Here is a 15,281-nt window from a genome sequence, read left to right as displayed (position 1 = left end):
GACGATTTAAACAACTTTAACAGAAGAATTAATGTAAGTGCTTTTATAAAATTATACGCTTCACATTTCTGCCTTTAAACCCTCCAAAAATTACCCCATTGACTTCCATTGTAAGTGTCCCACTGTAACCTCGATTTTAGATTTTTTTGAAGAAAACGAGGGACGAGCTAAAACGATTTTTGTGGTCTCAACATTACGTCAAAAATGCTGTTGATTAACTCGACTTGTATTGAAACCGGAATATTCCTTTAAGTGTGAAGAGTGGAAATATGTGTATTGCACTAAAAATATTCCGAGTGTTAATACTTTAGGAACGTGCCAAAAATATTGAACTGCTGGTTATAATATTATAATATAAACAAAAATATTTGAGTTTGAAATATCCAGAGAAATTGTGTGGGGTATGTTGTAATAGATCTGGGGTTATCCCAATGTTATTTAATTAAAATTGCACTGTAATTTCTTATTATTGTTTCTATTGTTCTGTATAAAATATTTAAAAAACAAATGTGGTAGCCGGGGGATTTATACAGACAACTTTTAACATGGGCAAAAGGTTATTTTGACAATTATCTTGGACCATTTATCCTTTCAAATATTTTTTTTGTTTTTTTGCTGTTGATTTCGGTCTGACCACTAGGAGTGTAAAAGGCATTATATCTTTTGTAATGGAACAATTTTAATAATTCCAACTGAATTAGTGAACTGAACCAACTGTGCTGAATCATGTTTTTCCATTCAATAAAACCTGTTCAAATAAAACAACTGCAATATTTACTTATTTCAACAAATGGCTTTATTTGTCTTTTGCCCCAAAATTCAAGTTTGTGTACCTCTGGTTTGTGCAGTTCGAAAAGTTACATTTGGAGAGCAAAAGATTTTAAATCAGTGCAAATTGAAGTGTTATTAGCTTCCATAAATAACAGCACATTTGTACCATACCGCTTTCAGATAAATGGCTAAAGCAGAACTGGACTTCAGATGGAATTAGCATTCGTAAAGAAATCGTTATACGATAGAAATCGAGTTATAAAACATCTGTAGAAGAACTGCACTCAAGAATAGTTCATTCATATTATACAAGAGAGAAAAAAAAATTAGGATAAAAAGAATCTGCAAACAGACCAAAGAAAAACGTTATTCGAATCGTCTCAGAGGCTTTCTAATATCAAGATAAAGTTAAGAAAAACATGAAATGCCATTCTCCATGCGTCACATTATCAACATTTAATACTCGCTTTAAAGAGAATCAGCAGTTCTGGTTTTGCATCAAAATGAGTTGAAACTCGCGTCAACAGACTTATGAACACTTCGACTCAACCCACAGCATGATTTGGCCCACTCTGTAGTAGCTGCCAGTGAAGATACCCAATGCTTTCAGGAAACACTGCTTAAAAGCACAATCCGTAATTGATTTTGGAAGTTAATGATAGCATCGAAAAACCCACTGGACAACCGTAAAGCTCGACACTTAGCCAGTTCTTACATTCAGTGTTCGACTAAGTGACGCCATTTGAACAATTACGCATTGTATTTTTTAAAGGCGTAGTTCACCCAAAAATGTCATCTTTTTTAAGTCGTTCCAAATCTGAATGACATGAGGAATGGTGTAAATGGAGTAAATGGCAGAATTGTCATTTTTGGGTGAACAGCTGCTTTAATGACGCAGGACACAGTGGGAATGAGGAAGTGTTGTGACCGGGAAGACTCGAAAGGATGCAGTGGATGAAACGCTTGGCATGATAATTGACTTTCATTCTCAGAAAAGTAATCAAACAAACACACAAACAAACATTATATAAAGAATCCAAACACACTCTTGGCTCTGCTGTGGGACCCCTGAGACCCCTCATATTGCAGGTGTTAGAAGAGACAGAAGTCATACGTTAGTGTTGTTTGACCCGAGGTGCAGTGACTCTGCACAGGAAACTGTACAGAAGTCCAAAATTCTACAAGGACAAGAGGAATTAAGTCATTTCTAAGCACATCATTTTAAAATTCAATTTAAAGAAAAATCCAAAGAATGTAAGATTTTACCTGTACAGTGTGATACAGCACTCCAAGATAAGATGCGATACATACAGGGAGCAGCAGGTCGAAGATCGCTGGTTTTACCTTGATGTATTTTTAAAAGCAAAATACACCAAAATTATTGAACTGTAAATATTGAAAAGGCTTTTACATAACACGTAACCTGGGATAAGTTTTAAGCCTAGCTTTAACCCTTTTTAATGTGCATTAGACACTTCACATAGACATTCTACAGTTTTAAGCCTTAATGAAGGCCATTAGCCACTACAATAATCAAAGGTCTAATTAATGTCCATTAGCCACTATATATAGGCAAAATTGAATTAACCTTAATAAAGGTCATTTGCCTGTATATATATGTAAATATTCACATTAGATGTAGACCGATAGTGGAACTTGCCGATACCGATAACAAAGGTGGTGGAAAATGCCGATAACTATTAGTTTTTTGTCAAAACAAATAATAATTTTTTCTTTACTATGGCAGGCAAAGACAAAGAGTCCAAAATGACTAAAATCCCAGATGCAGTTTTTTGTTCAACCAAAATCCCAATAAAAACCATAAAAAATTAAGATCTGGTGCATAACACGGGACTTTTAGGTATAAACATGTCTGAAACACACCAGGGACTCTTATTTTAAATGATAGTTGCTTTTTTGAACTATAGGTTATCAGAATGAATCAACACCTATAGTTGCTGATAGTTTTTTCTCTGTGTTTACATTTATGCATTTGGCAGATGCTTTTATCCAAAGTGACTAATAGTGCCCTTATTACAGGGATAGTCCCCCTGGAGCAACCTGGAGTTAAGTGCCTTGCTCAAGGACACAATGGTGGTGGCTGTGGGGATTGAACCAACAACCTTCTGCTTATCAGTTCAGTGCTTTAGTCCACCATGCCACCACCACTCCGTGTAGTGGAGGAACACTCTGTCCAATGAGGGGTCCAATTTGTTAAAGTAATGTTATAAAAAACGAGTGCTCCAAAGTGGTTTTATTGTGGAGCAGACATAAGTTAATCATAAGTGGGATTTGTCTTGATTTTGACTGATATTGTCCACAGAGAAAAAGGTTTGTTTTTATATAATATTGCTGATTATCTACTTTTAATGAATTACTGATCATACAGTATTTAATAGCCTATGTGATAATGTTCACTTTATAGTAGAGGTTAACCGATATAAAACCGATATATCGGTTTTACAGATTAATCGGTGCCAGTAATTTTTTTTCTTGATTCCTCTGTGGCCAAAACCCTTCATCTGGTGAATGTATAAGCTACAAAAAGCTTAATTTGGTGAATGTTTTCATAATTTCATGGTAATTTTCTTGATTTTGACTGATGTTGTCCACAGTTAAAAAAGGAAATGTTTGTTTTTGTTTTTATATAAATACAAAATAACAATCATGACAAACTATTGCTGATTACCTTCTTTTAAAGAATTACTGCTCATACAGTATTTATTAGCCTATATGACATTGTTTGCTTTATAGTAAAGGTTGACCGATATATCGGTTTTACCGATTATTTGGTGCCGATAATTGTTTCATAGAATCTTCTGTGTTTCTCTGTGGCCAAAACTGTTCATCTGGTGAATGTATAGGCAAGAAAAAGCTTATTTTGGTGAATATTCACATAAGAGTATTTTAGCGGAGCCAAATATCACCACTACTGTTTACAGACTAATTACATTTATTTGGACTTAATTCACATTATTAATGCGAATGTTATAAAAGAAGTCACATGACAATTGACAAGAAATTACTGATGATCTACTATTGATGGATGATGATCTACTGTTAATTAATTACTATTCATACAGTATTTATTAGACCATATGACAAAGTTCACTTTATAGTGATTCTATTATAGATGATTGTAAGAGTGCACGTTTTGTTTCTCTTATGTGTTTTTGTGTGAGTGGGATGCACAGATATGTCAAAATAAGATTTAATGATATGATAAAATAAAATACTTTTTAAAACTTTACACAAACTCATGATGATCTAAAGAGGTCTTGTTTTTTTTGTTTTTGTCACATGACAACACAATGGCTACCTACATGGTGGTTACACTGCATAACTTTTCAAATATTAATCATATCTTAAATAAAATTCCTTCCATTTTTCAAGTATTTCAGATTATAATTAGGCTTATTTTATTTATTTTTTTTCTGTCTCCAGATGGTTGCACCACATGATATTTTTTACTTTAAGCTCCAGAAAAAATATCAGAAGGAACATGTTCATCATAGTGTATTTAAGTAGGGCCTAATTGTTTGTGTGAACTGCATTTTTTAATTAATTTAATAGATCTGGACAAAAAATAAATAAATAGCCTAAGGGTCACATCATTGACCCATCTACAACCTTTTAGTTATTCTAAATGTAGACAACTGGTTCACAAATCAACCTTTATGGAGTTTGACCATACAAACTCTCAGTTACCCGCCAATCTAGTGGATCACAATCAACTTTTGTGGGATTTGAACCTGCAGCCTTGGGTTACCAGAGAAGATCTGGGGTTAAAATCTGCAGTCTGTACAGTTGGTCGCTGAAAACTGTTGATTTGTAGGTTCAAACTCCAGTATGGACTTGTAAACAAAGAGTTAGGCCTATTCATGAATGGTTAAAATAGGTTTTGACCACAAAAAAGGTTTGATACATAAACCATAAAGCTACACCAACCCCTAAACATCCTATACAAGCTGGTAACTGAAAGGTTGTAGGTTCAAATGGATTGAGTTATATATGTGCCACAATTCTGCACGTGCAAAATTATATTTTGAGCACACAAAAAATGTTCTGCACGTGCAAGACGATATTTTGAGTGCACAAAAAAAATTCTGCGTGCGCAAAATGAAATTGAGCGCACAAAATTTTATTTTGCACATGCAAGATGATATTTTGAGTGCAAAATCTTTTTTTCTGTACATGCAAGATGAGATTTTGAGCATGCATTTTCTGAATGCGCAAGATGATATTTTAGGGCATTAAGTTATTTTGCACTTGCAAGATGATATTTTGAGTGCAAAAACATTTTCTGCACACGCAAGATGATATTTTGAGTGCACAGAAATTTATTTTGCACACGCTTGAACTCAGTTTTGTAAAGCAATGTATTTTCTAGCAAAGATAAATTCATTTTGAGCAAATGAAAATCAATTTTGCACTTGAATAAAGTTTATTTGAATGTGAATTTGCTCAGAATTCTAAAATTCTTAAAACTCTGCGTGCAAAATACCTTTTTTGCATGCTCAAAATATCATCTTGCGCACGCAGAATTGTGGCACGAGTTTAACTCCATACAAATGCAGCTCAGGTTGGCTCGTGAATGCTACAGTTAGAAATGACATCCAATCTGTCCTGATTGTGATAAACATACCGTTTAAAGCGTTATATCATCAGATAAGTGTGTTTTGATGTAAATAATGTTTTTTAATCTAGTATTTTGACGTTACCGTAGGTTTGTCCCTGCAGATCGTACTGCTGCATGCGGTACACACTGAACTCATGCACCATTTCTGCGCGCGACGAACACATCAGAACCAGAAACAGAACCAAACTCAGCAGAGACCACCAGTTTAGCGTGTTCTCCTCAAAATAAAGCATGAATGACTGACAGGTGCTGCAGGGAGAGTTTCAGTCAGATGATATCAACGGATGTCATTTTACATTTTGTCCTCATTACTTTGCATTAAACATACACTATTAGGCATTTATGTTTTTTTTGTGTGTGTTTTTTTTAATAATATTAATTAATGAGATGTTTTGTCTAATGTTTGTTGTAGTTGGGGTCAGTGTTGGGTGTAAAGTATTACTAAGTAATTAATTACTGTAATTAAATTACTTTTCATTGAGAAAGTAAAGTAAGGGATTACTCTTAATTTTTCAGTAATTTAATTACAGTTACTTCTGATGTAATTGTGTTACATACTGTATAGATTATAGAACAATTCTACATAAAACAATAGTGAATTTAAAATTGAAATTGAATGTCTTAAATTAAAATATATGTTTTATTTATTTATTTATTTATTTATTTTTCTAATTTAACGCCGCCCCTTTAAATTCTTTGGCCAATTCATGAATAATTAATTTGATTTTATATGATTTATTTTGAAAGAATTAAAAGAACAATTTCATGTCTATCCTTGTATTTTTCATCTGGTCGACGGTTGATCAGGGTTTTAGAAAATAATTAGTAATAAGTAATGCAATTACTTTTCAGTAATTAGTACAGTAATCTAATTACACTGTAGAAGATGTAATTAGTAGTTAGTAATTAATTACTTTTTTAGAGTAACTTACCCAACACTTGTTGGGGTCCATCAGAAAAATACAAGGACTTCCTCATTACCAGTATTCAGATTAACAGATCAAATAAATCAAGTTTATTTTCATACACATAATTTTCACATAATTTTATATTTTTCTACACATAATGTTTCATGAATATATTTCAAAGTAGTGACACAAACATAATGCTTACTTAAATGTATTTTATTATTATTATTATTATTATTCAATAATCAATGTATATTCATTATGATTACTATTATTTAACTTTATTATTGAATTCAATTCTAGAATTTATACCATGTTTGACCACTAGATCACAGTCTTTCCCCACATTTGGAGCCTGTGATGACTTTGTCATTTGACACAAATATTTCATTTATTTATTTATTTTGGTATCAAACCTACTGTCCCTGAACCTTAATAATAATCAAATAAGATATTTAGAATATTAGATCCTAATTGTATTAAGCATTTTATAATGATAAACAATGAGGGTAGGTACCTGAGCTTTGCATTAATTGTGTATTTACTCAATTTGCTGGTTAAACACCATGGAAAACCACATTTTATATATATAAAAATGGATCCATCCACTTTATTGAAAAAGTGTTTATTAAGCAGAATAAATGCACACGAATGTTTGCTTTTCTTAAAGGAACAGTTCACCAAAAAAAATTTCATCCTCTCATCCTTTACTCACCCTCATGCCATCAAAAATGTATGACTTCTTTTTTTCTGCTGAACACAAATTAAGATTTTTAGAAGACTATCTCAGCTCTGTAGTTCCTTACAATGCAAGTGAATGGTGATCAGAACTTTGAAGCTCCAAAAAGCAGATAAAGGCAGCATAAAAGTAATCCATCAGACTACAGTGGTTTAATCCATGTCTTCAGAAGTGATTCAATTGGTTTGAAGTGGAAACAGACCAAAATGTAACTTAATTTCCTTGGCGATCATGATTTCAAACACGATTATACTTCTTAGTGCTTGATGCATGCGCAGAGTGTTACACCCTGTCTACAGCTGACACGAGTGGTGGGGCACAACGCGACAATATGCAAATCACCCCCATTATAATCAGTGATGCTGTGCATACTGAATGCGTGAGTCATGCCGTACCACACCGACAGTAAACGGCTGGTTTGCGCTAAACGTGCTGGCACTACTCCTGCCGACAAGACAAATAAATGGTTTAGAACGTAAGTTTCGACGCGTCCAGTGTAGACAGCCTCAAGCCGTTGCGACATGACATTGCTCGTATCCGGTGGTGCTAGGAAGTGTAATCACGCTTGAAATCATGATCGCCAAGGAAACTGAGTTACATTTTGGTCTGTTCCCACTCAAAACCAATTGAATCACTTCAGAAGACATGGAATAAACCACTGTAGTCTGATGGATTACTTTTATGCTGCCTTTATCTGCTTTTTTTGGAACTTCAAAGTTCTGGTCACCATTCACTTGCATTGTATGGACCTACAGAGCTGAGATATTCTTCTAAAAATCCCATTATAGCATTACAAGTAGCCTATTTTTTTATAAAGCATAAGAAGCAGACTATGTATAAAGTCATTTAGGATAGAAAGTGTGGCTGGTGCCAATCAATCTCAAACAGAAAGTGCACTCAAAGTTTTAAGTAGCTTTTAAAATAGCCAGTCCATTTATCTTTTTAGTTTATTTAGTTTATTTTACACATTCTCCTGTATAAACCAAACCTTCCCTCACCTATCAAAAATGGAGGAACGTTTAACCCTTGTGCGACCTTCGGGACATTTTTGTTTTTTTGACCATTTTGGCTGTAATAAAGGTGTGTATTTTGGGGGGAATTTTGATATTTCAACCTCAGTTCCTATAATACATCTATAATACACTGTGTACACAAAATAGTTACAATGAGGACCTTCAGGACAAAAATGTCCCCATTGAAACCCATTAAAACTGCAATATTTGATCCCAGTGCCATTAAAGCATAAAATCATGAATTCTATGATATTATGCTTTCATTCTGGAGCCCTGGCTTCAAAAGTTAAATTTTTAATATTTTCCACCAGATGGCGCCATTTTCCTCATGTTTAGCCTATGGAGCAAATACAAGCTTTTTACCTATTTTCTGTTTGCTGTATTATAGAGCACTGCAGGCCAATTGAATAAATGATGCAGCTAAAATAGTGTGTGTGTTGGTATGGATGTCAGAGTGTGTTTTGTATGTATGTGTGTGTGTATAAACAACAGTGGCATTATGTAAACAAACTGGCATTTAAAGGGTTAAAATCCTGAAAATGAATGAATATTTGGTAGTTATGATCAGGACTGATGTTGGTTAAAAATATTAACTCATTGAAAGTGGAGAGTAATATTAATATATAATATTATTATGCCTGTTTTTTGACACTAACATTTTTGTCCTTGAAGGACCTCTAAGTAACTTTTTGTTATTGACGCACAAGGGTTAATATATAAAAAGACTTGTATGTTATGGCTATAACTTGTTGCTCACTGGGTGGATGTTTGTGTATGTGTCTATACGCCACTGTGGTGAACAGATTGCCTATAAAAATGTGAACATAAACATCAACAGAGCCGTCTAGTGAAACAGACAGTTTGGACTGCACGCTGATGGTCTGGAAAAGCCACACAGACAGAGCTAATGGACGCAGCAGTCCTCACGGAGCCAGCGTTTCCATTAAGTTGCAATAATGCATTCAGGAGAGATGCACTCGACTCATCTCTTCATATCCCGTTTCAATCCAGGCGGGGATCGCACCCTTGATCTGATATTTAGAGTTTGGGCTCCAAATGAATGTGCCACTTTTGTCTCGGAGCATTTTATAACGACATACTTTAGTGCTTCCACAGACCCGTGCACACAGAACATGCCCAACATCCTGTCTTGCATTTCAAATCTGCTTCCTTTTAATCCTTTAACTAGAGAGATGTATGCCATCCATTAGCAGAGCAGATCGATTTCATCACATCCAGAAAGAAGATCGTTATAGTTTTCCCTCCGTCAAACTCAAGCGCTCATGTTTGATGCTCTTGCAACCTGTTGTTGGTTATTGTTGTGGATTTTACATGATGAGTACTTCACCCAAAAATATCCAAAAACATCAAGTATTGAAGTCATCGTGTCCCGTGTTCAAGCCCCAAATTCTAGAGCCCTGTATTAAAGCGCTAAAAATACTCTAGCGTTCTGTTTTCACGTTGTGAAAAGTTGTTAACCCTAAATGAATGTGAATACTGACTGATGCTATCAAGCTCAAAAAGCACTGACATTTTTTTTATTTTGGGGTGTAATAAACGATTAAGTACTTTCTACATTGAATAAGTTAGTTTAAGAGTGAACTTGAAAATATTAAGTAAATACAAAAATTTCTCCCCAATTTGGAATGCCCAATTCCCAATGCGCTCTAAGTCCTCGTGGTGGCGTAGTGACTCGCCTCAATCCAGGTGGCGGAGGACGAATCTCAGTTGCCTCCGCGTCTGAGACCGTCAATACGCGCATCTTATCACGTGACTTGTTGAGCGTGTTACCTTGGAGACTTCACGCTATTCTCCGCAGCGTCCACGCACAACTCACCACACGCCCCATTGAAAGCGAGAACCACATTATAGCGACCACGAGGAGGTTACCCCATGTGACTCTACCCTCCCTAGCAACCGGGCCAATTTGGTTGCTTAGGAGACCTGGCTGGAGTCACTCAGCACACCCTGGATTCGAACTCACGACTCCAGGGGTGATAGTCAGCGTCAATACTCGCTGAGATACCCAGGCCCCTTAGCATGTATTGGATTTAAATAATGAATGAGCTTGCATGGTTTCACTGTTTGCAAGTTTGTTTACACCGTTGTTGTTGATTTTATTGTTACGGTTGGTAACTTTTTGTTTTGTGAAATCTGACGTTAATTATCTACTCATAATTTCCCATTCATGTTCAATAAAATTATCTGTTAATCGTTACCATCGAGTAAAAGTTTCTGAAATTTACTCTCTCACTTTAATCAATATTATGTCATGAAATTAAGTAGATTTTACTTAATTTTATACTATGTGTGCAAAAACTAAATCTTACTCATTTTTTCAGTGCATGACACAAATAACAAAATGTAGTCCATATACAACTTGTGCACTAGAAAGTCATTTTTTTAAAGACATTTTGTGAATATTGTGAAGTGTTGCATGCAATATTATCTTGAAAGTGCTTGAAGGGTTTCAAAATGTTTGGAAAATACAAATGTAGCAAAAGTCTCTCGCTTGTGAGAGTCTGTTATCTGGTTTACGGTTTTGGAATAAATATGAATTTACCACACATAACAACATGAAAACTGCAATTTTGACAATTTTGCATGGAAAAATACTATTATATGATATAATTATGGTTACATATGAACACGTTTCACGAAGAATGTGATGCCTTATTATTTTGTTGCTGTAAGAATGTGGCTAACCAGAACTCTTTTGCAATGTAACAGTTGATATTAATTGCAGCTCTTGTGCGTCACAAAAGTGGCAACATGTTATCTTCTCTTTTAGCTAATGAGGATTAGGCACTCGTCAAGCAGTGTCAATCAAAACACGTTGCAGCCAACACAGTTATGCATCCGTAGGCTTGGCAGTTACTGTAAAACTAACATCTTTAATAACCAGCACTTAAACTCCCACATTGTTATATGGCACTAAAAGAGCAACGCTTTACCTGACATTAAAGTCTCGTATGACCTTTAGAATACCCACTGACAGAAACTTTCCATGCATGCTTTGCGTGCATGCCACACATGTATTATGATGCTTCAAACGAGCTGTTATTTACACTTGTAACAGTTTTATAAACAAGTTATAAACAAGTTTTTTTTTCCTTCAAGCGAACAACGTCACTTTTTAGAAGAAAACAAAGTACTTCTGCAAAATGTTGCAATATTCCACTAAAATAACCTTTTGGGCCAGCCAAAGTGACTTCTTACATTTTATCAGTATATCATATTTCTTAACAGCACAACTGTTGTGGTGAAACCAATGATTTCATTATAGTATGAAAATCGGATATCAGTATAAATATCTAGGTTTCTTCATCTAAATTTCTAATTTCATCTTAATCGTCATGAGAAGAGTAAACAAAGATGTTTTTTGTTATGCTGTTGTTGTTATACATTAATTGATTATATCAGGATGCATATGAGATGTACAGAGAAAGTTCAAGGTAATTATTTGGGTTAAGCTTACTATTGACCTAGTGATTTGTACACTCGATACCTACATTTTTCACAATTATTTTTACGTGGATTATTGTACATATTGTGGCAGTTTCCTGGTGAAATGAACCCTAAAGGCACTACGACAACGATGACATTTATTCACTTTCACACAAATCACGAGTAAAACAGCAAATTATCAGTTCATAAACACTTTCTTTTTACCCTGTTTCTCACACAAAGCTATCTTATGTCATTTAAACACCTTTAACGTGAGAAGTGATTTATTGTAACTTTTTTTTTTTCAATTGTCTCCCCTTTTCTCCCCAATTTGGAATGCCCAATTCCCACTGCGCTCTAAGTCCTCATGGTGGCGTAGTGACTCGCCTCAATCCGGGAGGACAAATCTCAGTTGTGCATCTTATCACGTGGCTTGTTGGGTGCGTTACCGTGGAGACGTAGCACGTGTGGAGGCTCATGCTATTCTCTGCAGCATCCACGGACAACTCACCACGTGCCCCACCGAGAGCGAGAACCACACTATAGTGACCACGAGGAGGTTACCCCATGTGACTATACCCTCCCTAGCAACCGGGCCAATTTGGTTGCTTAGGAGCCCTGGCTGGAGTCACTCAGCACGCCCTGGATTCGAACTCATGACTCCAGGGTTGATAGTCAGCGTCAATACTCACTTAGCAACCATGGCCCCACCGATACATTTTAACTTTTGCATTACATTAGCAATTACATTTACAAGCTTGTTCATGATGAAATTGTGCAGTAGCTCAACTGATAATGCGTCGCACTAGCGATTCAAAGGACCATGTTACGAGTCTTGAAGCGCAAATGATTCAACATGTGAGTCGAAAGTGTCATAAAACCATCACAAAATGGCGCGGTTGATTCAGCAATTGCATTTTTTATCCCACATTTGCTTTTTATTACACTATTGGTTAGGTTTAAGTGTAAGGTTTTGGGTAAAGAGGTAGGTTTTGTTATTTTAAAACTGGACAGAGGATTAAACTTAAAAACCTCATCTGTTTGGAAGAAAATTTAACACGCTTTTAGCGCCACACAGTGGACATTTCAGAACTGCATGTAATGAATCACGTAATATCATTGTCGCAAAAATGTTGCCACAATTATGCAATTTTCATGAGATCAGGCTGCTTTGAGAGGTTTTTAAGAGTTTCTTTCCTTATTAATATGCTTTTTGGAGAGTTTGCATAACTTTTCGAGATATCGTTTTTTTTTTAATCTAGACCCTCTGTCAAAAACAGCATTTTGAAGGAAGCTCATACATATATTGTGCTCCCTGTAGCTCCAGGGCAACAAAGAATGAAATACGAGTAAGTAGTGGCCATGAGTTCTGGACTACCTGAGGATTTGGAGACATCAGGAAGTGTTTGTGCATCGCTGATGTGCCGTCACTGATCCAAACACAAATCTGGAAAGCTCTGTACAGGAAATGAAGAAACCATGTAGCCACTAGTAACGAAACAGAGCCCGGCTTTACAAAAAGAACATTCGGGCTCTAATGGACATATTAGTGAAGTCTGATGAAGGTGATCTCACAAAGGGCAGACTGTTAACAGAGAACATCTGCAGCTAGCTTTTCGAAACTTTTAACAGTTTTTCTGTGAATCCAGTCAGGTGTTTTGGGCCACAAATAACATATCTTCATCCACGTTAAAAATGCAACCCTATGCTTTAAGTGGTAACAAAGCATCTTCCTTGAGCAATGGCTGCAGACAGCGTTAGCTTCTCATCTAGAGCTGCTCTGTTCTCCACTGCATTGTCTCGGCATCTGGTCTTGATGGATTGCCTGTGCGAATGATGGAGAAGCGAGGGAGGAATGATGAACTGGGCCATGTCAAGCCCAGTCCTGCTGGATGGATCTTAGGCGAAGGGGGTTGACTTACACACAACCCATCAGAACCAAGGAGGCCTATAATACTTGGAGAGGACTATTTATTTGCATTCCCATCCATCTCAGTCGTATAAAATAATGAATACTTGCAATGTATACAGTATATTGCTTGCAAGAAAATTGTTTTGTCGGAATACACGACTTCTTTTGAATGTCCAACAATGGAGATAGACGCTTTTTGCAACGGACGTTATGACATCAACTAGCAGGGGTTAAAGGTTGGGGTATTCTTCGTTTTCCCTGTGGCATTTCGTCTCGCAAAGCGGTCGAGCGATAAGCCTAAGTATACTCTTTTAACTGTAAGCCCATACAGTTGTCTTCAACGCATGCACACTATGACTGCTTTGTGATACTCTTGATGGCAGGCGCATACGCCGAGGATGCGCAAGATGCGGACTGTCCGCGTGTCTAGATAAACAGGGCTCAATGAAATCATGCGTCATGCGTACTGTGTGCAAGATGTATATGTATACTTTGGCCTTAACATGCTGTCCAGCCAAACCTTGGTCTCTTTAGCAGAACAGGCAAAACAATGATATCAGATCACTGTCACAGTAATGGCCCGGGTATACTTTGTTTGTCTGCGTTCCTGATTGGATCACGTCTGGTCGACCGCATTGCCTATAAAAGTATACTCTTCTGACTGCAACAGAAAAAGGATGCGGTCACCGCATGCGCAGTACAACTGCTTTGCAATACTCTTAAGTACAGTCAACGGCAGGCACATGCGGTGACAATGCGGACAGACAAGGACTGTCCTCGTCTTGTGGCCACAGGCCTCTCTGAACGGATTACTACACCACCTGTCCTTTTAGCCCCGGATCTGACTTTGATGTGAGCGCATGGGTGGCTGCCAGATGTGGAGGTCCATTTGTGGTCTGAAGTTTCCAGTGTAGGCTGTTCTGTTGGATTTTATGTTAAGAAGATGCACGTTGAAACAGATGTGATCTGAATCATGCTCACTCAACTGATGAATATCACTGTAGCTGTACAAAATTCACATTAATAAAGATGGACGAAGATATGAGTACGAAGATAATGAAGATAACAGTGCAGAGTTGATGGAACTTGGTCGGTTTCCAACGTTTAATGCCTTAATTCCTTAATGATTGGAGTATGAGATTATTATCACCACGAAAATGGACTGCATGTAGCTTCAAAAGGGAACGAGGCTGATTCGTAGGTATTACAGCAGTTATAAACATATCACATTCTATGCTGTACGTCAAATTTGGACACAGTGGTTGATTTCTGGGAATCGGTTTGTTATATTTGGCATCGATTTTACAACTTGACCACATGGTGGAGCCTTGCAAATGTGTGTAGTCCAATAGAAATGGCAGCAAATATTTTAATAAATGATGTCAACTTTTTTGACTGTGTTCCAACCAATTTCAGGTTTATCATCAAGTCAAAACATGCTGTATATCATGAAATCATTGTTATTTTTATTGCACCTTTTCAGGTAAAACAAGAGATCGTTTTTCCCCTTGTTTAGTCTGTTGATGACCTCATGAACAGAGGGATTCTTCTTGGCACACCGGAGTGGGCTGTAATGCTGGGTGTGTGCCACATACCACCAAGGTCTCCATTCGTCTATGTTAAGAAAGTGTGTTTGTGTGTGAACTGGCATTGCATCCTAAAGCCCGCTGCCCACTTGGACCAAAACCAGCTACACTTCTTCACAACGCTGGCACACAGACTGGCAAAACAAACAAACCAAGGGCAGCGAAAGTTCTGTTGCTCCATTTCACTGTAAGCATTATACAGTTGCAGTGAAGATCTGAAAGAAAGTTGAAAAAAATTATCATCTCAGGTTTAGTTGCCACAAAAT

General features: G+C 36.5%; 1 long non-coding RNA gene across 1 annotated transcript; it reads right to left on the bottom strand.

The window, feature by feature from the left end:
• Positions 1–48: 48 nt before the first annotated feature.
• On the bottom strand, positions 49–3,956 carry LOC127438515 (uncharacterized). Its single transcript, XR_007896752.1, has 2 exons — positions 2,038–3,956; positions 49–1,949 (listed from the first exon to the last, which is right to left on the bottom strand). It is a non-coding gene; the product is annotated as an uncharacterized LOC127438515 (long non-coding RNA).
• Between the last annotated feature and the right edge of the window lie 11,325 nt (positions 3,957–15,281).

Source organism: Myxocyprinus asiaticus, chromosome 49 (genome assembly GCF_019703515.2).
Source record: "Myxocyprinus asiaticus isolate MX2 ecotype Aquarium Trade chromosome 49, UBuf_Myxa_2, whole genome shotgun sequence".
Classification (NCBI taxonomy): Eukaryota; Metazoa; Chordata; class Actinopteri; order Cypriniformes; family Catostomidae; genus Myxocyprinus; species Myxocyprinus asiaticus.
This window is presented reverse-complemented; position numbering and strand designations above follow the sequence as displayed.